General features: G+C 34.8%; 1 long non-coding RNA gene across 5 annotated transcripts in view; it reads right to left on the bottom strand.

The window, feature by feature from the left end:
- Window positions 1–25,755, bottom strand: part of LOC141580866 (uncharacterized) — a 258,553-nt gene that overhangs the window by 14,709 nt on the left and 218,089 nt on the right. For all 5 annotated transcript variants that reach the window (XR_012513266.1, XR_012513265.1, XR_012513270.1 and 2 more), the window contains one exon: window positions 2,926–7,129. This is a non-coding gene — a long non-coding RNA (uncharacterized LOC141580866). The remainder of the gene's footprint in view (window positions 1–2,925; window positions 7,130–25,755) is intronic.

Here is a 25,755-nt window from a genome sequence, read left to right as displayed (position 1 = left end):
GGCTTATAAACAACAGAAATTTATTTCTCATACTTCTGATGGCTGGGAAGTCCAAGATTAAAGTGCTAGCAGATTTGGTGTCTGGTAAGCTGCTTCCTGGTTCAAGGATAGCTGTCTTCTTCCTCCAGCATCTCTTATTACAACGACACTGATGTCCTTTCATGAGGGCTCTATCCTCATGACCTAATTAATCTTCTACTAACATCCCACCTCCTCATCACACTGGGAATTAGAATTTCAATATATAAATTTTGTGGGACAAATATTCAGCCAATAGTAATGTCTTTTATCATGTTTTGAAAGTTTCCATCTCTTTTTTTTTTTTTTTTTCTTTCAGACAGGGTCTTACTCTGTCTCCCAGACTGGAGTGCAGTGGTGCAATCATAGCTCATTGTTACTGAAAACTCTGAGGTCTCTGGCCTCAAGTGATCCTCCCACTTCAGCCTCTTGAGTAGCTAGGACTTCAGGTTTACATCCCTATGCCTGGCTAATTATTATTATTTTTTTGATAGTTACAGGGTCTTGCTGTGTTCCCAGGCTGGTCTTGAATTGTTGACCTGAAGCAATCCTCCTGCTACTAAGATTTTAAGCATAAGCCACTGTATGCAACCTCCTAATTTTTCAGAATTATTTTTTTCTTTATCATAATAGGATGTTGGACTTTTGTCAAATGACTTTTAGCAGATGTTATTTTTGAGAAACTGTTTTTTTTTTTAAACATTTTAAAAAACTGTCTGAAAAGCTGTAACGATAATCTAGTTCTTGTAACTTAAAAAAAAAAAAATGCATGTGGTAGAGAATTGCACTGGGATTCCTGAACCGGTAAGCTGAGACTCTAAGAAGACAATAGAATAAAGCATCTAATAATCAAATTGTAGTCATCCAGCAGAATATAAGTTACTAGATAGAAAATTATATGAATTTAGAAAGTACAAATGAAATCTGAAGAAATTTTTTTCTATGATAGTCAAAGGTTATATAGAGATAATAGATTAGTTAATATTAGATATTCTTGTGTTTCAGTAATGCTCTCTTTTTTTTTAGTTCACAGAATTCTCATCTATCAGGCAGAATCAAATAGTATTAGTTTAAAAAAGATTTGTACTGTTGAATACAAATATCAAATTTTAAGTATCCTTGGTACATAAGAGAACTCAGCTTATTTATACATAACAAAGGATATGTAAATAATTTCCATTTTTGGTAGTTACAAATAAAGCTGATATAAACATTTCTGTACGTGTTTTTATGTGAAGATGCTTTTCTTTCTCTTGAGTAAATATCTAATGTATTGGTTTTCCATTGCTACTACTGCAAATTATCACACATTTGTGGTGTTAAACATAATCTATTTATTATCTCATAGTTTTTATAAGTCTAAATTTTAGGTACAGAATCTCTCAACTGACTTCTCTGCTTAGAATCTCACAAAGCTGAAATCAAGGTGTCAGAAGAACTGCAATGCTCACAAGACTCTGGAAAATTTGTCAAACACATTCAGGATGTTGGCAGAAATCAGTTTACACTTCCATTTTTCATGCAGTCCCCTCCATTTTCGAACAAGGTTTATTGAGTCCTCATACTTGGGAGTCATTCTCATTTTCTCTTCCTTCAGTCAGAATAAAGGCCTGCTTTTAACAGATCATATGATTATATCGCTCCCCTGAATAATTTAGAATGGATTATCTCCCTATTTTAAAGTAAATTGATTAGTAAGACTTATTTACAACAGCAAGATCCCATTTAGTAACATTCAGGAGTGTACTACTGGAAGATGAAGGTCATGAGGGCCAAAATTCTGTCTACATAACTTGAGCCATAATAAGTGTAGGTGTGGGCCGGGTGCGGTGGCTCAAGCCTGTAATCTCAGCACTTTGGGAGGCCGAGGTGGGTGGATCACGAGGTCAAGATATCGAGACCATCCTGGTCAACATGGTGAAACCCCGTCTCTACTAAAAATACAAAAAATTAGCTGGGCATGGTGGCGCGTGCCTGTAATCCCAGCTACTCAGGAGGCTGAGGCAGGAGAATTGCCTGAACCCAGGAGGCGGAGGTTGTGGTGAGCCGAGATCGCGCCATTGCACTCCAGCCTGGGTAACAAGAGCGAAACTCCGTCTCAAAAAAATAAAAAAATAAAAAAATAAGTGTAGGTGTAACTTACTTAAAAATAAAAACAAAAAACAGAGAACACTGGATAGCTGTTGTCTGTCTTGCATAGTTTTTGACAAGCAATCTGCTGTAATTATTTTTTTCCTCTCTTATAACTAATGTCTCTTTTTTCCTTGATTATCTTCACAATTTTTCTCTTCATCTCTGCTATGTACTACAAATGTTTTACATTAACTTTTACCACCACCCTATCAGTTTGAGTATAATGTGTCTACATGTAGATTTTCTTTTCCAAAAAAACTATTTTCTGTTTGTTTTGGCTTGGTTTGATTTTCATTCTGTGCGAAGTTGTCTTAGGTGGAATTTTTCATTTCATGTCCCTTTCATTATTTTGGAAATCCTCGGCCACTGTCTTTTCAAATGTCTTTTATCTTCTTGTTTCTCTCTTCTTCTGTATTTCTACTTAGGCACATGTGCACATTTTATATTATTCTACATCTCGTGATAGTCTGCTCTGCTTGCTTTCTTTTTGTTTTTCCTCCTCTTCACTTTCTGTTTTAATTTACATAATTCCTATTGACCTATATACAATTTTATCAATTCTTGTCTTGCTTCTGTTGAGTTTAATGATGAGTCCACCAACATCACACTTCATCTCTCTTACTATGTTTTTACTTTAATTCTAGTATGTCACTCATTTTTATTTTTTATTTTTTCTCTTGACTGAAATACCCCCAGTTTCTTCAGGCATGTTGTATTTTCTTTTAGGGGCTTTAAAATGTTACTTAGAGAGCATTTTAAAAATCTTTAACTTACAGTTTCAATATCTGGGTCATCTCTGAGTCTTCTGTTGAATGCTTTGTTTCTTGTCTTTGGCTTTTCTTCTTTCTCTCTTGTGTATCACATATTTTTTCATTGTATGTCAGGCATAGTTCACAGAACAACAGAGACAAAAGAAAGGAGTATTCGTGATGAAATGGCCATGCCTTTTTTTTCTACTATGATTGGAAAGTGAGTTAAAATTGCCATGAATTATTCATTATTTGGGCATTGTTTTGTCATAGATACTTCTAGTGAATCATCAGCTCTAAATTTCCCAAGTAGTACTTAGGATTTTGGTTGAATTGCCAGGGAGCTTCCCTTGACAGTGCAGCACGACTCACAGCTTTACCCCTTCACTGTGCGTTTGCATTTCAGAGAGAGTGTCTCTCCATGTGCATTAACTTTTCCCCAGCAGTAACTTACTTCTTGTTACTTACTCTCACCGTCATAGTGGTGGAAGATAAGGAAGGTTATCTCTTTTCCTGATTCAGCCTCATTTTTATGTAGGGCTTTTGTCCCTGGTACTCAGGTATGGGATTTTCTCAGTTACTGTAATTTTCCTCTTGTGATAGATTTATAATGGTTCTAACCCATCTCTTAGTGACTTAAGACTTTTGTTATTTATGAAGGATTGGATTTGGGATATCTCTGTTTTGTTTTGTTTTGTTTTTAGCTGTGATAGCTTTCCTTCTCCAAGCCTTATCCACTAGAAAAATCCTCTCTTGGCCACCGTCAGTATTTCTCATGCTCACCCAGGTAGGTTGTAAAGTTGAGCTTGCCATGTATGCTGCTCCCAGTGTTCTACACTTGCATGCTAGACTCCACTCAGATGTTAGCAATATGTGAACTTGTTCTTATCCTTTTCTAGGCTTGCCTTGTCTACTCCTTTGTACTAACATGAGAGTTAGTACTTGTATCCTATCTTTAAATTTCAGGCTGGCTTGCTCTGTGACTTCAACTCTTTGGTTTCAAGAAAAACTAATTTTATATACTATCTAATTGTCTCTCAATCCTATGGTGGGAACAACACTCTTCAGTTTTCTATGTATTCGGAAGGGGCCTCAAGCCAACTATTGTATTTATACAAAATGAATGATCATATGTTTGGATAAATATGTCCTTGAAAACAGGATTGTGTTTTTATTTATGTCCTTTTTTTATACATTGTCTTTGTCCAGAGACTACCTCATCTTAAGATCACAAGATGGCTTCCAGAAGCAATGGGGAATCAAGCTTCATTATCCTATTTTACATGAATGGTGTTCCATAATTTCATCTCTAGACTAAACACACTCACAATAAATAAAGGTGGGAAATTTTATTCCAGTAGAGATATGAGGCAAAAAAAAATCAATGTCAGGATAATCTGAAGAATATGAAAATGCCAGGGAAGCAAAATGCCTTTTCCAATATTAGTTTTCTTTGCAAAAGAAAAAGCCTAATAAGATATAAACCAAAATATTAAAAATGATTTGACTCTACAGGTTAGAATCTTAAGTGATTATCTTTTTATAGTAATTCTACAAATGAATTCTTAATTCTAAATTTCAAAAATGAAGAGAAAGGCAGTTTCAATGAATGAAAATAAGTTACTTCTTTTTTTAAAAAATAAAAAAGTTTAACAGATTCCAAACATAAATATTCTATGTTGGGAAGAGCAGCAAAGGAGAAAGGTCTTAGAGAGTACCCACATAAAATGGTTAATACATAAACTGGGAACAACAAACCACAGCAAACTGTGGGAGGCCTCTGGGGAGGCAAACTTCTCCATGCCTCATGGTCCAGTGCAGGGTGACCTAGGCTCTGTTACCATAAACATTGTGCTCAAGGACATAAAACCCCTTCATAGCACTAAGATGTAACCAGACTTGTAGGCTCCTTGTGAGGCCCACGTTCTACCAGCTGCTCATAGATTATAGGCTAAAAATAATCACATGTCTTGTTTTTGAAACTCTGGAAACTGCCACTGTTAGCAATCTTTAGAATGATGCACCAGTTCCAATTCACTGATTTACCGCACCATCAGGTCACCCTCTCCTCACCATCACTCCACCACCTATCCTTTAGATCAAAGTGATTGTAACCAATAAATACTGTGGAACATCAGAGCTCAGGGCCTTTGCAGCCTTTGTTTGTGTACTGGCCCCCTGGTCCCACTATATGCATTCTTAACCTGTCTTTGTCTCATTCCTTTGTCACCACTGAACTCAAGCTACCCAGGGTTGGTATGTGGGGGCTGGTTGCCTACATTCTAACCATTAAAAATCTGGAGTTTCTTTAGTTTGTCTGTTGGGGTTTTTTATTTTTTTATTTTTATTTATTTATTTATTTATTTTTGAGACAGAGTTTCACTCTTGTTACCCAGGCTGGAGTGCAATGGCGCGATCTCGGCTCACTGCAACCTCCGCCTCCTGGGTTCAGGAAATTCTCCTGCCTCAACCTCCTGAGTAGCTGGGATTACAGGCGCGCGCCACCATGCCCAGCTAATTTTCTGTATTTTTAGTAGAGACGGGGTTTCACCATGTTGACCAGGATGGTCTTGATCTCTTGACCTTGTGATCCACCCGCCTTGGCCTCCCAAAGTGCTGGGATTACAGGATTGAGCCACCGCACCCGGCCGTTGGGGTTTTTTATTTTGTTTTGGCCTCTTTCATTCATAGGGTTTGCCTGAGATGTATCAGCAAATATCCTAGCCTCTGCTATTGATCTCATGTAGATTACTCACTCACAAATGTGTATTTTTACTTCTAGTCTTTCAGCAGACATTCTACATTTATGCTCTGGTAGAACTTTATTTTTTGTATTTTCAACCCAGAAATGCTCATCTTTCTGCACATACTCTTCCGCATGTACTCCCTACACCTGTTGATTTTTTTTTACTGCATCCAAACCTACTGGCTGTAAATCTTGGCATTATCCCTTACTCCTTCTTTGTCTTGATTTTCATAATCAATCATGTATCATGCTCTGCAGATTCTATCTCTAGAAGGGAACTTATTTCCAAGCCCCATTTTCTACTCACTCTAACTTTCTTCTTTTATAATTTCATCCTCCCCATGTGAATCATTGCAGTTTCAGTCTCATTGATCAGAATTGCTCCTCCTCTATCATTTTTAAAAAAAAGATTTTAAAAGATATCTTTTTAAAATAAGTGAACTCATAGCATTCCATGTTTTAACAAATGAATAGTGTCTTATATCTTGCAGAATTATGTAAGGCTCTGATGTATATAGTCTTTCCTAGACTCTCATTCTTTTATTTGTCTACAAGTCTTATACTGAGTTATGTTAGTCACAAACTGAACATCTCATGAAAGCTACCTTGAGCTGAACCCTAACCTTAACAAATCTAAGCTAAATGCTCTTCCTAGCATTCCCAGCTTTTATTGTTACCAGGAGAATCAACTTGCACTTCATTTTTGCCAACACATCTTGAGTATTTAAAATATGTCAGATGTTGTACTAAATACTTTATATATTTTATGTCATTAATTCTCACAACTGACCTATGAGATGTTAACTACTATTCTCTTAATTTGATTGATGAAATATTTACTTACAGAGAGATTAAACGGCCTATATTCACATAGCAGGAGATGGTAGAGCCAATACTAACATCCAGGCTGACTCCAGGATATATGCTTTTCATCACAAAACTACTCTCTAATTTTATTGATCACTAGACTGCCAAAGCAAATATTTCATACTTCTAAATATTATGTATTTTTCTATTAATTTGAAATATTTAATTTTTCTTCCCAGTGATTTGCAAGTTTTGATACAAGAGTTTTTATTCTATTACTTAAGTCTATAATTCTTAGCAATACATTGTATATAGTTGGTATTAAATAAACGTTGGGTGAGTTAATCATTTTTTTCTTATAGAGTCTCCTAATCTTAATTGTTATAGTTAATTGATGGATTAATATTAGTAATTCTTATTACACCACTAGTTTGCTCAAAAACTTTCAATGAATCTATATTTCTTTTATATAAAAGCCCCAATTTCTCACACTAGCCTTGGGTAATTCCATGTTCTATAGCTAACATTGCTTTTAAATGCCATATTTCACTACCTTTCTTTATAAAGACTCTGCTTGTCCAAAACTTGCTGTTTTCAATATATACTTACTTTTTCCCATCTTCTTGGCTTTGGCTCAATAGATTCCTTACACCTAAAAGACTCTTCTTTTTCTCACCTATAAATGATCAAATTCAAAGTTCAAGTACTCTGTTTTATTCATATCAGCCATCTAAACAGCTATGTTATCTGCACCACCTCAACAGTCCAATGTCTAATTTATCATTGTTTCTCCAATGTAATACATGTCAATACCTTGCCAATAGCAGAATATTCAATAAATTGTAAATAAGAATGTTATAGGAGATAAAAGCCTAGTGTAAATTACACATATCCCAAACTTAAGCAACATGACAGGACTTATTTAAATGTTTTATATGAGATAGTAAAATATATCATTAAAATAGAGATAATAGTCTATTGAGGAAAATTGAATGGACTTGGATTAAACCTAGAGAATGCAGTAACTCTAATACATCTTATTGCATAAATTTTAAGTAATCTTACAACACAATTAATTGAAAAGAGCATTAAAAAATTATGCCTTTAGACCAAAGGTCAGCCTGGAGAAAGATTTGATTACAGTACGGAATGAAATAATCATTTTGTAGGAGTATGTACAAACTCCATTGCTACTCATAAATATTTCTGATTAGAGAAAAGAATCTTTCTAGATGTGTAGAAGGATATGCATTTTTCACAGTGCATAATGTAAAACAAACATATGATAATACAAAATCAGAATTGAATTCACTTAATATATAAACCAGATTTCTATTTCAAAAGTTAATGAGAAACCACATAGAAGAATTATATAGGTGTATTGGGGGACAACCAGCTAGTTTAATATGCTAGATGGATTGTTGAATTTGAATTAAGAAAATAAGTTAAGAGTCAAAAGCAAATGCTGTAACTCCTTTTAAGATATTTTAAGTTTAGTCTTAGAATTCTAAACTTTTTACTAGTAACTCGACTTTGTAGACAAGTCTATGCAAAGAAGTAAATTTCAGAGGTCAGTTTTGGCTTATATTTCTAAACTGATGCACTGCTTTTCTGGTTTCCAGTGATTTAAGAAGGAAAAAGATTATATTCATTCATCTTCCTAATGATATCTGCCTTCCACACCATACTCTGCATCTCTAAGTTTAATTTTTCAAATAGCAAATAATTCAATACAGAAGTGCCCTTTCTAAAGGAATATTTTTGTGGCAAGATAATTTTTGAAGTCTCCATTCATGATTTCTTTTTATATGTTAGCTGTTTCTTTTCTCGTAGGCTCTGCTCTGCTTGCCTTGTGAAGATTTATGGTTGGTTTTTCAGGCTTTTGTTTCTAAACAAAATTTACTGACACCAATTGAGGAAAGCATATTTTTGAGGTAACAGAAAATACAGTGAGAAAAGGAAAATGGGAGAATAATGTTTTATGGAAAGTATTTCATCAAATATCAGAATAAAATAATCACACTTATTTACAGCCATACCTCAGACTTTAGAAGACAAAGAAAAAGGGACAGTTTGGGTCATCCCCAAAGACAGACCATATACTGAGTGGTATGTGTAGACAGAATAACAATGGAGAAATGTCCTATCAAAGCCTACCTCGAGAAACATTGCTCCAGCACCATGGAGTTTCATGCAAGATGAGACATTATTTGAAAACATAATAATATTCTTCTGTTGATTGGGCTGAGTGGTGTGTGTGTGTGTGTGTGTGTGTGTGTGTGTGTGTGTGTGTGTGTGTAAAGATGAATTTAACTTCATCAGCAGCCATTTTACTGACTCTCATCCTCCATTGGCTGAGGATGTCTCAACCGGTATGAATACCTTCTTATATTTTTAGTTGTACACATGGAATTATCCAGTTGCCATTTTCAGAAGCAGCATCAAAAAATATATATCAACACAGGAAACAAGGTACTTTCAGAAAACACAAGTGTAGATGTGCTGTTACCACCAAGAAGTAGGGAGTAGGGAGGGGAAGCCTGCATGCAATTGTCCTTTATACATGTGTCTGAAACCAGAAATAAAGCCAAGAGAACAAGGATGTTAATACAACCAAACTGGCAGTTCAAAAGAGCTCTGGTAGCAGTGTGGAAGGTGGGTTAGAAATTTTATTGCATGTTGTTGGACAAAATTGCCAAGGTATGATTAGCTGAAAATTGAAAGCATGACAGCAGGCAAGAGATATACATATGAATTAGGACAATTTTATGGAGATATACAAGACAGGTCTGAGAAACAAATAGATATGAGTAACAAAGTTGAAAGCAGGTTTTTAAGAATCTGGTAGATAGTTGAGGTGTTCACTGACATGAAAAGGGCAGAGCACGTTTCAGAGAAAAGTTTGTAAATTTCATATTGGACATGTTATTCTGAGAAATCTGTGAGACGTACAAATTTAAGGTTCAGAGCCAAAGAGAGTATTCTGAGCTGGATATAGTAAAATTTCAAATATTTTTTTTTAATTTTTGAGAAAGAAGTGTTTTAGTATAAATAATTATCAGGAATTACAATTTAAAAAGTACAAATGGTCATAATTGTGCTGAATCTGTATGTTTAACGAATTAAGTCACTGAAGCAGAAATAGCTAATATAATCCAGTATCTGAAAAATGAGAAGCTTGTGCAGAGAGCAGGATGTATAAAGATATTTTCTTATATTGGCACAGTTTTAAATTTTCAGATTTGGGAAATATATCCTTATTTAATATGCAAATCAACTTTATAAAGGTACTTATGGGGATATTATTTTTATTTGGAGGATAGAGAAACTGCAGGCCAGAGAAAGCAAATGTCTCCCTACAGTTAATAAAGGGAGTTTATTACATAGATGTGGTGTCATTCTCATGGCAGCACTCCATCCATTATGGTATTTTTTCAGTAAATTATAGATTATATGATAGTTACTCATTAATTCTTCCCTGTACATTATAAATGTTATTTTAAAGGCCAAAAATATTTTATCTGGATTCAAGAGTTGATCTAGCAATGACAAACGACCACAAACAGGATGGTTAAACACAACAGAAATCGTTTTGTCTCATAGTCTCATAGTTATAGAGATATCTGAAATCAAAAGATCTTCAGTCCTAGACATACCTAAAATCAAGATGTTAGCAGAGCCATTCACCTTCTAAAACTTATAAAGAAATCCCTTCTGTAAGATTGATGTAGATAACTACATCAGAACACAGAAAAAAAAAACCTAACAATTTAATAAATCTTACTCTCTATTTATTTCCAGAATACTTCAGGTAGATGTTTACTCAACAAAAGCAATCCAAATTAATGAGGTAATTGGAAATTCAGCAGTTAGAAATCCATATTTTTTTCTTTTTTTCTTTGTAAGTGTAAGATAAACGGGGTCTATATCACTGCTTATAAATCATAGCTACTTTAAATAATGACTATCCATGCACATAATGTCTAGAAATTATAGTAGGAAAATAAACATCTTTATTCACTTGTATAAATATTTATCATTCAACAGTATGATATGCCAATTACTGTTACTAAACACAAGCAACAAACTTACATACACAGTTAAAAGAGAAATCAGCAACTCAAAGGATGTCAAAGGTACTCTGGACAAACACAATTTTCAACTAATTTTAATTATATTGGCAAATTCTGCTCCAGTGCCAGCTATGTGGAGTTGTCGGCTTTTGATATGCAATCCTTAACTCCTGGGAAAGGATACTAGGAAATCTCTTGTCACTTCTCTTAAGCGAATTAAAGAATAAGCAAGGATCTGTGCCGTCTATTCTTTGTCAACTATTGCTTAAGGGTTGTAGAGCCAAAGCTATAGTTGCTGGCTTTTAAAAGTTAGTACTTTGAAAAGCTAAGATGAATGAAATCAAATCAAGTTTTCCTTTCATCCATTATAGGTTGAATAATTTTTTGTGGGATGATCTAAAATTCTACCAATTATAAATACAGGGGAAACATGGTGAAATGGATAAAAGCTAGAAATGCGTGAGTTCACAGATAGGCTCAGTAGGCTTTCATTTAGATTTTCTTCTATGTGCTATTTAACTTCTCATAATTTTAATTATCTCAGCTTACAAATAGGGAAGATAACTGTACCTTCCTCATAGGTCTATCATTAAAACTAAATGAGACAATCCATGTAAAGCAACTGACAGACAGTAAGTGCTGCATATATTTTGGCTGTAATAATCATTAATGTAATGGTTCCATACAACTGTTTCTATGAGAAAACATTAATATCTAGCAAATGTTCAGAAGATAATTCTTTCAGATGTTCACACTGTGTACATTTTTATAACAATTATTAATTATCATTATGCAAATACATTATTACTCTTGATACATTTCTAGCTTATACCTCAACTCTCCACTTAATAACTGTGGCTCCATGATGGTCCCAAGTAACCAGACAGATATAAAAAGTATCAGTATGCTTAACATAATCTAAGAAAATATCACGTTTAGTCCCAACTTATAATATGTACAGAGGCAATTTCAGGCCAAACTTAATTCAATTTAATAGAATAAATTATACAGAATGTTTCTAGCAAATGGAATCCAAGGGAGGTGAGGCTGCTGGAGGAAATGGGGGTCTCCAGAAAATACTGAGATGTTTAAATGGAGGATGAGATTCTATGACATGGTATGCAAACCAATTTTCATTTTATGACTACACACAAAAGCTGTTAAGAGTCTGATGATTGCTTTTTCCAGATGATAAAATGCTATGTTCTGCTTCAAAGTGTGTCCTGAGTGAAACCATGAGCTGCCCATGAGGGTCTGGCTAGATCCACAGCATAAAAAAGTGATGCGGTCTCATAATTGTTTGTAATTTGCTATACTGAGGGAGGATAGTGAGGTGGAGGGCAAAAAAAGGATCAAATTAAATTTTCTGTTTGTTTTTTTACAAGTAAGCAGCTAGTTTTAAACAATGGATTCAACTGAATTCAAGTTACAATTTTCATTAGACAAAACTGCTCATAATACATATAAGGATTTCTACTGTTAACATTGCTGTTATTGATAGCAATAAAAAGTTGCCAATTAAAACTACAGAATTTTTTCTTTAAATTGTCTAAGATATTAAAAGTAAACCTGTTGCCTAAATTATAATCAGATTTAACCATTGTAGCTACGGGTCATGGGAATTACAACCTATAAAACCCAATTTAATGGAAAATTCCATTCACAAGGAAAAAAAAATCATAATATTACTTTATGTAGATTCTGTGACTGATACATCTTTAAATCATCTCATATTAAAATATAGGAAAGTTTAAGGTTATTTATACCTTTTCAGGAATAAAAGATAATCTAATGGATACAAAAAAAGAGTCAAGTTATACATTTTAGGATTATCATTTCTTGCCCAAGATTTCCTATTATGTGAACTTGGAGTGGAAGAGCATGCATGGGTGATGAAGTGGTCAGGAAGCAACTGACCTGTGAGGACGTGAATTCAGTTAAATAGTCTTTGTTAATGTCTTTTTCCACAGCTATTAGCATAAATTGGCTTCTGACAACAGCTCAAGGGCCTTCTGACAAGGACTAAGTGACCACCCTTCAAGACTTCAGTCTATTACCCCATTCTCAGGAAAACTTGTCCTTAAGAAAGAGGAGATCTTTTTTTTTTTTTTTTTTTTTTTTTTTTTTGAGACGGAGTTTCGCTCTTGTTACCCAGGCTGGAGTGCAATGGCGTGATCTTGGCTCACCGCAACCTCCGCCTCCTGGGCTCAGGCAATTCTCCTGCCTCAGCCTCCTGAGTAGCTGGGATTACAGGCACGCGCCACCACGCCCAGCTAAATTTTTTTGCACTTTTAGTAGAGACGGGGTTTCACCATGTTGACCAGGATGGTCTCGATCTCTCGATCTCGTGATCCACCCGCCTCGGCCTCCCAAAGTGCTGGGATTACAGGCTTGAGCCACCGCGCCCGGCTAGAAAGAGGAGATCTTAAAAAGGAAACAACAACAACAACAAAAAAATTGAAAGAAAAAAAAAAAAGAAAGGAGAAAGCGGAGTTTGAAGGATGGTATTGACTCAGTATACAGACCAGTGGAAAGAAATATAATAGAAAAATTTTTAAAAAAGTATAATAATTTGAAGAACCAAAAATAAAATAAAGTTCTTGACTGCTTTTAACCCACTACACTGAATAGTTTATGATTAATCTATATGGTCATTTTTGTTATCAGGTTTCCCACTACAGGTAGCATGACTGACCAAGAACTTTTGCTGCTGCACTTTGAATTTCATCTTTATGTTTTGCAATAAGAACAAGGATTCTAGACAGACCGTTCCTTAGAACCATGAGCCTCTTTTTGGACTGGATTTCACTTAAGAACTGCCCACTGGTGTTGTCAAACCTTTCACATACTAAAAGGCCATCTAGGATTTTCTTTCTTTCCCCTCACTCAGAGGGGAAAAGGCTGCATTTCAGTCTGACAGCTTTCCAGAACTTTCCAGGCTCTCTACCTATATCCTTTTACTTACACATTGTCCTTCATATAATCCTTATATGTTTATCCTGTCTTGATATTTTGTATTAGTCCATGCTCACACTGCTATAAAGCCCATGACTGGGTAGTTTGTACAGGAAAAGGGTTTAATTGGCTCACAGTTCCACATGGCTGGGGAGGCCTCGGGAAATTTACAATCATGGTGGAAGGTAAAGGGAAAGCAAGGACCTTCTTCACAGGGTGGCAGGAGAGAGAAGTGCAAACGGGAGAAATGTCAGACACTTATAAAACCATCAGATCTAATGAGAATTCACTCACTATTATAGGAAAGCATGGGGGAGACCGTCCCCATAATCCAATCACCACCCTCCAGGTCTCTCCCTCAACCGCTGGGAATTGCACTTCAACATGAGATTTGATGGGGAAACAAAGCCTAACTGTATCATGTTTGTTTCTCAAAGGACTCAGACGATACAAATTTGTGTTTCACTTAATTACTGTATCATCTATGCATTATTTTAAAACTTGCCATTTCATGTCAGGAATAGGATATGTTACATAAGTGACATTGTTTTGTGGCTAGTCTGTTTTACCTGTAGAAAGTCAGAATGCTTGTCACTCACAGGCTATTTTCAAACTTTTTTTTCAGCACCTACACTAGTGAGAATACTTTGTCTGAGACTCTTGACTTTAAAGGTAATATAGCCCATCTCCAGAAAGTCACCCACCTGTACCCCAAAACACTTCTCTTAACAATATACATAGTTTCATATCAATATCCCTATGCTTTTATCAACAAAAGGAAAAAAACATGTGGGGGGAAAATATGTTCTAAAGAGAAAACACTAGAAAAAGATAATTATTTTTCCAGGAAAATTCAGTATCTAGAAATAACTAAAATAATCAAGAAATGACATCTATGATCTCCAATGTAAATAACTCACTTCTTGGCCTCTCTGTCTATATTATGAGTCCAGAAATAAAAATGGAACAATCAGAATTATTTAGAAAGTTACATTGGCTATCTGCTATATTTAAAGTGCTGGATAAAAGCAGACATTTAAAAAATGGCCCAGAATCCTACTCTGAAGAGCTTTCAATCCAATAGGGGAAATGTCAAAATATATTATTTTCTTATGTTACATTGGATAAGTTTATATACAACAAATTGATTTAAATCAATTTAAATCAATTTGTGGTATATGACTTTATCCAATGTAACACAATAAATGTGTAACATATATGTTTATATTAAAAATTGATATAAACATATTTATTAAAGTGTTGTGGGAAGACAGAGAAACTAATCATTATTTTAGACATGAAGAGCTAAAGATAGTTTGACAAGTAAGTTTCTATTTTAGCTAAGCCTTAAAGGAGGAGAAGAGGTTTACTAGGCAGTAAATAACATTAAAATTCTAAAGCAAATCAAAAAGTTTAACAAATAAAAAAGACAGTCTATAAAAATCAACAACTAGATAATAAACTCACTTTTTTATAAGAAATTTTGGCAAAATTTTATACATGTTCTGTGTAAACGATATTAAAAACAAGTAAAATAATTACTCATAACATAAAAAGCCAATACAAATAAATGAGAAGAGCAATTATAAATTGTGAAAATAACACTATATTGATATTATTTTATAAAACAAATTATTGTAGAATTCTAGGCAAGACTAGAAATTGTCCAAAAAAAAATAGTAAATTGGAGAGTATATTGAGGAATTAGCCTAGAGCACATAACAGAAAGTCTAAAAGTTGGTATATTTATGTGTACATATAATTCATGTCTTTTATATGCAACAGCAGTTATGACAGAGAAAGGGATGAAGAAAATGTTAAAAAAGCAAAATTTAAAGAGAATTTTCTCTAAACAACTAGAGAATTTTTAAATTGAAGAAAGGAATAGTATTCTTACATCAAAAGTGTATTCTGAGTTTAGTTCAAATAACATAGCACTCATACAACCCCCAACCCCAAAAACAATCAGAAAAGGAAATTTAAAAAATAATGAAAAGCAAATAAAACAAAACAAAATAAGCCAAACATTGTTCTGAAGATTTGGAAAGCTATCAAGCTAGAGTTGAGAGGCTCCGATCCAGAAAGAAGGGAAACTCATTGAGGTAAGACAATTATAGACAGCATTTAAAAAGGCAATTAAGGATTCCTAAGTAGTGTGAATGGAGAGACAAAGAAGCTGAGCATAAATGTGACAGCCAGCTGCACAGCTCCACTCTCTTCAAAAGAGGAAGAAAATTATAATTTAGAATCCACTAAGAAGGAAGGGTTCAAGCAATCAATTCAGAATTTCTGTTCAGAATTCTGAAGAATCACTCCCTATGACACAAATAAATAAGAAATAAGCAGGAAGTAAGAAATGAAAGCAAACCTTGAAAAAGTACAATTCATGGTTAAATTGAGGTGATGTCTTTTTATTCTGAACACTTCATAGAAGCTAAAGTAACTAGCCATTTGAAGGGAGATAAGAATTTCTGGAATGTATCAAACACAATGTTCAGCATCAATCAAAAATTTTGAGCAATACCAGAAGACAGCAACGGTAGAGAAAAAAAAAAAAATCAAACAATGGAATAAAACTCTCAGTGATTTAGATACTAATGTTGACAGGTAGGCCTTTAACATTTTAATATATTGCAGGATTTTAAAATAACTGATTAATATGTTAAAAATAAAAAGATTAAAAAAACTATAAAAAAGCATCAAATCGAAATACTAGAAGTAAAAATATATAACTAAAATTAAAAATTTAATAAATGAAGAAAAGATTGTGAGCTAAAATAAATATCAGTAGAAAATATCCAAACTGAAATAAACATGAACAAAAATAAAATATGTAGAAAAGGGAATAAGAAAAATTTAGGGACTGTTGAAATATTTTAAAATATTGCAATTTAGTTCCAAGATGGTGAAATAAAATGAATGAGGGAGAAGTAATATTTAAAGAAATAATAGACAAGAATTTTCCAAAACTAATAAAAGATATTTTTCACATATTTATAAAGCTCTAGAAAACTCAATCAAGATAAATGGAAACAAAACTACCAAGGATCTGAAAACCAAAGGCTAAGAGCAAAATATTAAATGTAGTTGAAGACTTTCAAAAAAAAGTAACAATAAGACCAAAAGATATAATGAAAGCATGTGGATAATCTGACCAAGCCATCTTTCTTTCTTTAACATGCCATCTTCTGGTAAAGGGAGAGAAAATATTAACACTTTCTTTCCTAACCCACATTCTGACTTTGACGCTATTTCCTGTACATACTTCTCACTTATGTTTCCATAGTTTCTCTTACATTTACTTACACACACAAATCCTACTCCTAGTGCAAGGACCAACAGAATTTGAAACATCTAATAGATAGTAGGAATTTGCTCTACAAAGCATGTGAATCTTAGCCACACCCACATCCAGGTTTTTTGATATTCTCCTTCCAGTTCCATTACATTTTCCTTGATCACCCATAACACATATTGATGGGAGAATTTAAGAGACTGTGTGAATTTTTAGCACTTAATTTATTTCTTTTCCTGGACACTTGGTTTCCATAAGCATTAATTATATCAATTAAGGTTTCCAAATTAAGTTGCCCCAAAATCTTCCAATTCTAGAGTCATTGTCTCCTATAAGGCAGATTTTTATTTAATTCTCTCAATAAATTTAGAAGACATTAGTTTCAACAAAAAGCTGTGGCAACTAGATTAAAATAATATGTAACTGGGTTAAAATTCCAGTAACATGCTCATTTATATCCAGTAAAAGTGATCTTTTCTCATTTACCACATACTTCTAGTGACTAGGGTGGTAACTAGAGAAAACTAGTAAAATAATTTTATCTGCTGTGTGGAAGTAACTATGTTCCAGATATCATATAATATTTAAAGAAATAATTAACATAGGTATATATATATATATATATATATATATATATATATATATATATAGTCTGGTATAATTTCTTGTATGTATGTGTGTGTATATATATCTGTATACACACACACACACACACACACACACACACACACACAAGGCATTTGTCTTGACACTGTGAAACCTAGGGGTTGAGGGCCAAGAGCTCTTTCAATTCCTCTAATGTTGTTAAGGTGCTTGCCTTACTCAGGGTCCACCAGAGAATCAGAGCTGTCAGAGTAGCAGGCTGGAAATTCTGGACAAAGTTGATCTTGTAGTCTTCTATCAAAGGACAGTCTGGAGATAGAATTCCATCCACTTCGAGAGACTTCAATCTTTTTTCTTAAGGCCATTAACTGACTAGATTAAGCTCTTTCACATTATGGAGAATAATCTGCTTTACTCAAGGCAACTGATTAAAATGTTAATCATATATAAAAAAAAAACTTCACATGGCAACATCTAAATGATCTTAGACTTGGTATCACTGCCTAGCGATGCCGACAGATACAATTAACCTCCCAACTCCTCAGTGGAAATTCAGTTGATTTTCTCTTCTCTGTGTCTATGCCATTCTTCAAAAGTTACCAGAATGACTCCACCTTGTCGAGTCTTTCATCATTTCTTCTACACATCTAGCTTTTTATATCTCCCTTTGTGTCACTTCTTTTTCTGCATGGTACGAATGTGTTTCCATATAATAAAACTCTATGTATAATAACTGATGCAACAGGTAACACTCTTCAGAATATTCTCTTGGCTTCCCTCAAGCAAGGGTACATAAGGCTTTATATATAAGGAAACTAGGTTATGCTGGGCTAAAAAGAGCCCCAAATCTTGGCCCAAACGACAACAAAGATTTACATACTTTCAACCACATTTATATTGCTGAACAGCCACAGCTCTTTTCCCTATTAACTTCATTCCAAAACTTAGGCTCTCTTTAGAGCAGTAGTCCCCATTAATTTTGGCACCAGGGACCAGTTTTGTGGAAGACAGTTTTTCCACGGACCAGGGTAGAGGGTGGGTGTTGGTTTTGGAATGAAACTGTTCCACCTCAGATCATCAGACATTAGATTCTCATAAGGAGCACACAGCCCAGATCCCTCACATGCAAAGTTGTTTACAATAGGGTTCACACTCCTGTAAGAATCAAATGCCCCAGATGATCTAACAGGAGGCAGAGCTCAGGCAGTAAAGCTCACTCACCTATTGCTCACCTCCTGCTATGCAGCCTAGCTCCTAACAGGTTATTGACCATTACCTGTCCATGGCCTGGGAGCATTACAGTTTTTGGGGTAGGAGGAAAAGAGATTTTTAAATCATGCACTAGCTCTGCCCTAAAATGACATATATCACTTCTGTCCACATCTGTTTTGTTAGAAAAATTCTGAGTTCACCAGAGTGAGTCTTTATAATCTTCTCTAGGGCAGACCTATTTGTTTCTGATAAATTATATGTATTTACAGCCAAAGATCTTGTCTAGATAGAATCTTTAAGGCTGAAGACTCCATTTTTCTTCTACTAGTCTTTGTATCCTGCTCTTCCCCTGGCCCTTAGCTTAATGACCCACTGCCTTAAAGCAACTTTAACAATAGGTCTTTTTGTTGTGGGCTCCTGCTCTTGTTTAGTGGAGAACACTTAAAGAAAAGTACTCTAGGAAAGCTTGCCACTCCATTATGCCTTAATAAGATTGCAACTTCAAAACCACCACAATAACCGTTAAAATTTGTAGTCTTTTTCAACACTAGAAATGACAAATTGTGGAACTCTCAGTCAATTTTGACTGTGGGTCACAAATACAGAGTGACTCTTTTTCATGATTTTTCCCCCTATTTCTGGCTCAAATTTGTCTTGCAAGACCCCTCGGAAAATAAGTATCTAATATTTGATTTTTTCCCTTACATTTCCCTAACTTTTACAACCCCAGTCATTACCTTGGTCTTCATCCCATGCAGAACAATCTGACCAACTGTTTCATTGATGCATATCAGGTGTAAGTTTCTACTCCACGGTTGGTATATCCCTTCTTCTAGCCCCATCTCAGCTGCATTCCACAATACTGGTTTTGACATTTATTAAACTATGGTTTTGTGAACTGAATCTTCTTTCAAGTTGAGATTATGTTCATCTATATATAACAGAAACTTAACTATCTAAAACATTTTTTTACAACTAGCATCTTCCATGTTTATATAATAAGCTGGAACTATGAGTCACAAAACTACTTCTAGTTACAGGACTTGCTAGAAAATCTGGTTTTAAGCTGAGCTCACTGCCCTTCTGAACACAAAGTTTTCTATTAATACAAGAGAATTAACACTGTGTAGGTAGCTAGTAATCCTGCCACAGTGACCACATGTCTTTGCCAAGAAAATTTAAACGAATATAAATCTACACAATTATAAAATATTTTAGCATCCCAAGTACACATGTTAATAACAACAGTTCCCATAAACAGAGTTACTTCTTTCTGAACATTAACCCCGTTATCTTATTGAATCCTTACAGCAAATTTGCAAGCACATCTTTATATTAATTTGACTGATGGCAAAAGTGAGGGTCATTTAGCTGGGAAAAGGCAGAGCCAGGGATCTAATCCATTCTAAAACTGTTGTGCCCGTGCGAGGTAGAGAAAGCGCCACACTCTGAGATTGAGTCAGGAGTCCTTTATTTGCCTGCGACTGAGAGATTGCTAATGCTCAAAATTCTCTCCAGGCCGAAGAAGTGGCTTGGTTTCCTCTTATCCCTTGCTTAAAGGAGGGGCGGGGGAGCCTAGCTAAAGCAAAGTTTGCAGAAGCAGAACAAGCAAAAGTTAAAGGGATAAACTACTACAGGAAGATATACAGCTGTAAATATAGGGGCTTTCAGTTAAAAGGATAAAACACTACAGGGAGACAAATAGTTGTAAATGTGGGCACATTCTGAGGAGCGGCTGATACCACTAGCAAATGCATCCCCAGGTGCGGCAGGTACAGCTTAACTTGCTATCTTATCAGTAAGGACATTCCTGGGTCTGCTTGGAGTCAGTTTAACCCAGCCACCTGCTCAGGGGAAGGGAAGAGAAGGGGTAGGGCAAGTGAGGAAGCTAAAATGGAGTCTTTCCAGCTCAAAAAGCTAAGATGGAGTCTGCGCAGCTGAAGAAGCTAAGAAAGCGGTGAGGCTAACTAACAAAGGGCAGGTTATCACAAAAGCACACGCAGTTCTTTCCACTATGCATTTGCTCTCTGAATATTACAGCCAGAAAGAGAAAAGCTTACAAGCAACCTATGTTAAAAAATAACAGGACCCATTAAAGCAAATAATCTCCATAGAATTCATTTAATAAGTAAACCAAAACTATACAACATCAGCGCTTCAAATATTTGTCAGCGAATTCAAGCAGGAAAAAAAAATGCTTTTGATTAAGCCTAATGCAAGAATTCACTTGAGACCTTTGAGGGAAAGGCTTAAGGAACAAGTTAACTACCAATTTATTTGAATTCTTTATGATTTATTCCCACATTAAGATAGATCATCAGAAAGAAATGTTTCTGAAATATGTTATGTTAGCTCCCTGTAGAAAGGCTGTCCAATATGTAACCCCAAACCATCACTAAATTCGATTTAATGTTGTAAAAAAAGAGTATGATAGCTATTTCTGCTTCATTAATAAAAAAGAAAGCTGTGAAGATGGAGCTCATTTTGTTACTTGTTACCCATTTTATAAGACTCATATGATAAATACATAAAATATGGTTCTATAGACAGAAAATATTTGAAGATATTTTTAGTCCTAATAAACAGGAAATGCTAAATTGAAATGTCCTGTTGCTATGATTAACTACATCGATAAAAGATGGCACTGTTGCCAATTTCTAATGTGTTGATCTCTTTTAGTATGTTAACTTTCTTCTTTTACATGTGAGTCATTGTCAATTCTTTCTGAAATTAACCTATGTAACTTACACAGCAACAGTAACATATATGACAGCTTTCCAGACAAATTTTCTTATATCCAGAACAGTCTTAAGAATATAAACTGTTTGAGAAATATGCTTTATCTCAGGCATCCCCAAACTTTTTACACAGGGGGCCAGTTCCCTGTCCCTCAGACCGTTGGAGGGCCGCCACATACTGTGCTCCTCTCACTGACCACTAATGAAAGAGGTGTCCCTTCCTGAAGTGTGGTGGGGGGGTTGGATAAATAGCCTCAGGGGGCCACATGTGGCCCGTGGGCCGTAGTTTGGGGATGCCTCCTTTATCTAGTTGAGAGGGAGCTTGATTTTTAAAAAGGATAGTTGGAGAATTTCTCCATGAACTCTTTCTTTTGAATAAATCCAGGTCCTGTTTTCAGAATGAAATCGCTCTACTATATGATTCTGAAATGCACATTCTTAAAATAAAAATTTAAAACTAAAAAAAGTAAAAGGAAAAATTATCTTCTAGAAGGTGCCACTGTTGACAATCTCACAATTATTAATTTCAGTTATTTATATTAAATATATGATTGTGCCTTAACAATTATATGATATGTGGTCTTTGTAATCAGCTTTTTAATAAAATGGTGATGTAGGCAGAAATTTTTTATATAAACACTCACATTCATTTCATTATTTGAATATTTGCATAGTATATGATATGAGAAGAGCCTACACTAAACATTCATCATGACAAATATAAAGAATATAGAAAATTAATGGCCAAACAAATCATACATAATATCCCATTATGTGATTTGTATAGTAATACATTTACTCAATCTTTTATTAATGGTCCCTATACTACTGTCAGTCTTCTCTGTAATGAACAACATTATACATGTATTTTGTATATTCCTTTGGTCATATTTTTTAAATTCCCAGTACAAATTTTTGATGAAATATTATAAACATTCAAAATATGTTTAATGTTAATGAAATATCCTCCTGAAACTTTTTCTCAATTTATTATTCTAGTGACATTACCTAAGAGTGACTGCTTTCAATAACACCTTCAACTGCCCTAAGTATGTTCAATTTTTAAAAATCGTTTCCAATATAAAAATTAAAAATGATTTCTTACAGAGTAATATTATTTGCCTATGTTGGTTTATCATTAAATCTCTTTGGAGATTTGTTATTTATATAAATTGGTAATAAGAATTCTTGCATTTTTAGTTGATTTTTGATCTGTGAGAGCAGGGGACTTATCTGTCTTGCATGTCAGCTATTTCTACTAGGTAGAAACCAGAAATATATTACAAAGTCATTGAAATTCATATTAAAATATCCTGGTACATCAAAATAACTGGTATTTTGATAAAGTCAATATACTTATTCAAAAACTAATATTGAACAATAAAGGTCCACAAATAACTGTCAACCTTACTAGAGAGTAATAAAAGGTATAATCTTGTCCTCCCAAATATTAAGAAACATTATAAGACCACAGAAATGAAAATAGTGCTATTTTGGTACAACAATAGACACACTGAATGAAATATCAATATATAAAATGCAGCTTAATATTAATATATGATAAAGTTGGATGCCTACATCAATAGGTAGAGGACAGATTAAATAGTAGTTAGATTTTAGGAAAGCTGCTTTATGACCCTATTATGACTACAGAAATAGCCCTGTAGTATGTAATATCATCAAAGAACTAATATTTAGAATACACAAGGAAATTCTAAAAATCAATAAGATAATAGTCCCATTAAAATTATAGGTACAGTGATGAGTGGAAAATTTACAGAATTGAAAAAGTATATTCTACCAGCAGTTTCTTTCCAGTGATTCATGATAATTCCTTTATTCCTATATTCCCAGGTAAAATTCAGACTAGTGTGGCCATTCTGGAAAACTAATACTACTTATACTAATTAATAACACATAGGCCATATGAACCAGGAACTTTAACAAAAACACAAATATAGATTCATAAAGAAACACATACAAGGTTGTTTACCAAAGCGTTTTTTGTGGAAATGAGATTTGATGGCAATTTTGATGTCATTCAGTGGGAAAGTGGGTAGATAATGAGGGATGTATACACCATGGAATATTACGCAGCAACCAACCCATAAATTATAGACCCAGAAAAAAAGAGGACTTTTATAGCCATAGCCTGTATCATAAAAAAGGTATGAAAAAATAAAATATGTAACCAATGGCATTTACACAGATTAAAAATACATGCACCCAGATTTAAGGAAAACATGGTGGATAGGAGGCAAAACTAAATTGCAGCTCCCTCTCGGACAGTCAGAGGAACATGTGGAGACACACTTTGTGAACTTTTGCTGCAAGAACCACCACAGGAATATACCAGGAAAGCCAAGAGAATCCACAGACCCTTTGAAGGAAACGGATTGCTCCTGCAGGCCCTCAGAGGCAGCCAAAAAACTGTGAGTGCCTAAAGTGTGAAAGTGTAAAAGAGGGATTGTTTGCCCCAAACACACTTCCTCAACAGGGAACCTGAATGTCCAGATCATGGGAAATGTATTTGACCTGATCTGGAGCTGTGACAAATTTAGAGAGCCAAGCGAAATACAGGAGTAGAAGCAGCAATGGGAAGAAACCTGCGAGCTCTCTCAGTCTCCAAGGAGTCCATTGCTGACTTTATCTTGCAGAGGTCATTGAGGAAGGCTGCCAGAAGAGCTGGGGAAAGGCCAGAAGAGCTGGGGAAAGACCAGAGGGAGAAGGAACCATTCAACTTCCAAATGCAAGATTTCCTGGACAGAACTCAGGAGAGGAGAATCTGGAATATAGACACACCTCAGAAGCTCTTGCAAGCAGGGAGATGGGAAACCTAAAAGTCCTGCTTGCTTTCTCAGCCAGGAGGCTGGTAGCCTGGGCAAGTTCTCAGCCCTGCACAGCTGCTGCCTGGAAATAAACACAGTGCTGCTTGAGGGGCCATAGTGAAAGATCAGCCTTTTGAGCTGCATGGGACCTGGGCGAGGCCTGTAACTGCTGGATTTCTCCCATTTTCCTGGAGACCTGCATGATACAGCAGAGGCAGCCATAGTCCTTTTAGGAACATAACTGAATTGCCTGAAAACCATGCTCTCATTGCCCACAGCAGCCTCAGTAAGCCCTGCCCAAGTAGAGTCCGAGATCAGACATGCCTAACCCTGCCCCTATCTGATAGATAGTCTTTCTTTCCCCAACCTGGTAGCCAAAGACAAAGGTCACAATCACTTGCGAGCTCTAAGGCCCTGTCCACCACCTGATTCTACCTATAAAACCACAGAAAATTGATTACTAAGCTAATCAATGAGGCACCAGAAAAAATAAAGTGCAACTTAATGAAATTTTTTTAAAAAATGATACAAGACATGAAGGGGGAAATCTTCGGTGAAATATATAGCATAAATAAAAAATAATCACAACTTTTGGAAATAAAGGACACACTAAGAGAAATGCATAGCCAAAGCAAGACTAAGCAAAACAAACAAATCTGGAGGCATTATATTACCTGCTTTCAAACTATACTACAAGGCTATAGTCATTAAAACAATATAGTACTGGTATAAGCATAGGCACTTAGACCAATGGAACAAAACAGAAAGCTCAGAAATAAACCCAAATACTTACAGCCAACTGATTTTCAACAAAGCAAACAAAAACATAAAGTGGATAAAGGATAACCTATTCAATAAATGTTGCTGGACTAATTGGCAGCCTTCATGTAAAAGAATGAAACTGGATCTTCATCTCTCACTTTAGACAAAAATGAACTTAAAATGGATTAGGGACTTAAATCTAAGACCTAAAACCATAACAAAGTTCCAGAAGATAACATCAGAAAAATCCTTCTAGACATTGGCTTAGGCAAAGACTTCATGACCATGAACCCAAAAGTAAATGCAACAAAAACAAAAAGAAATAGATGATATTTAATTCAACTGAAAAGCTTCTGCACAGCAAAGAAACAATCAGCAGAGCAAACAGACAATCCACAAAGTGGGAGAAAATCTTTGCAATCTGTATATTCGACAACGGACTAATATCCAAAATATACAAGGAACTCAAGAATAAAACAAACACTCTTGTCAAAAAGTGGGCTAAAGACATGAATAGATGATTTTCAAAAGAAGATATACAAATGGCCAACGACATGAAAAAATTCTCAACATTAGTAATGATCAGGGAAATAAGAATCAAAACCACAATTCAATAATATCTTACTCCCACAAGAATGCTCATAATAAAAATAAATAAATAAAAAACCAATATATATTGATGGGAATGTAAACTAGTACAACCACTATGGAAAACAGTGTGGAGATTCCTTAAAGAACTGAAAGTAGAACTACCATTTGATCCAGCAATCCCACTACTGGGTATGTAACTCTGAGGAAAATAAGTCATTTTACAAACAAGATAATTGTGCATCTAG

This window comes from Saimiri boliviensis, chromosome 1 (assembly GCF_048565385.1).
Source record: "Saimiri boliviensis isolate mSaiBol1 chromosome 1, mSaiBol1.pri, whole genome shotgun sequence".
NCBI lineage: Eukaryota > Metazoa > Chordata > Mammalia > Primates > Cebidae > Saimiri > Saimiri boliviensis.
The sequence above is the reverse complement of the archived record's forward strand: the minus strand, read 5'-3'. Positions and strand labels throughout refer to the sequence as shown.